Raw genomic sequence first — 892 nt, 5'->3', positions numbered from 1 at the left:
TGCTTTAATATAAATAGCTTAAACTTCTTGTTTTGTTTTTTCATGTGGTTTGAGTCTTCAATTTCTGTTTTCAGGTTCAAACAACTGCTGCTCTGTTCACTCAATTTATAGCTTGGCACAGCTGGTACTCTACATGCTAGTCACAAGGCAACCCCTGCCTAAACCCCGCAACAGTGTAGAGCCTGTATGTTACCAAAGGTCTGCTTCTGAAATTGCACTGGAAGATCTTATTGTAAATCATCTGTCCAGCAGGCTGACATCCAGTTTCCTTCCAAGAGCTGAGCCGATAAGGATGGAAATCAAGGGGAACTATGATATAGGCATTGGAGATAGATAGATAGATAGATAGATAGATAGATAGATAGATAGATAGATAGATAAAAAGTCAGTCCAGTGCTCTCATTTAGGGCCAAGATATGAATGGTTGTCAGCTTGTGTGCTGGGTCCCAGTGCTTTGAATAGAGCCAGTTGTTATGACAGCTTTATTTACTAGGGAAGCCATGTATTAAAATAATGTTTGGTCAATTATGAAGAATTTTATGGACTTTGAGGAAGCATTTTGAGGGCAGATTTTGTTACAGAGACTACAGACCATAAGGAACGTGTTTAGCTCTTTGCTGATAACTTTAAAAGCTAGGGGCTTATCTCTATTGAAAGGAGAATAAGAAAACTCACAAGAAGGAAAGGGTGAAGATTTAGAATATTTCTGTCTTACATGGGTTCCTAAATAAAGATAGAATCATAGAATCATTTAGGTTGGAAAAGACCCTTAAGATCATTGAGTCCAACCGTTAACCTAACACTACCAAGTTGATTGCTAAACCATGTCACTAAGCGCCATGTCTACACATCTTTTAAATACCTCCAGGGATGGTGACTCAACCACTTCCCT

This window comes from Pygoscelis adeliae, unplaced genomic scaffold, assembly GCF_000699105.1.
Source record: "Pygoscelis adeliae isolate BGI_AS28 unplaced genomic scaffold, ASM69910v1 Scaffold101, whole genome shotgun sequence".
NCBI lineage: Eukaryota > Metazoa > Chordata > Aves > Sphenisciformes > Spheniscidae > Pygoscelis > Pygoscelis adeliae.
The sequence above is the reverse complement of the archived record's forward strand: the minus strand, read 5'-3'. Positions refer to the sequence as shown.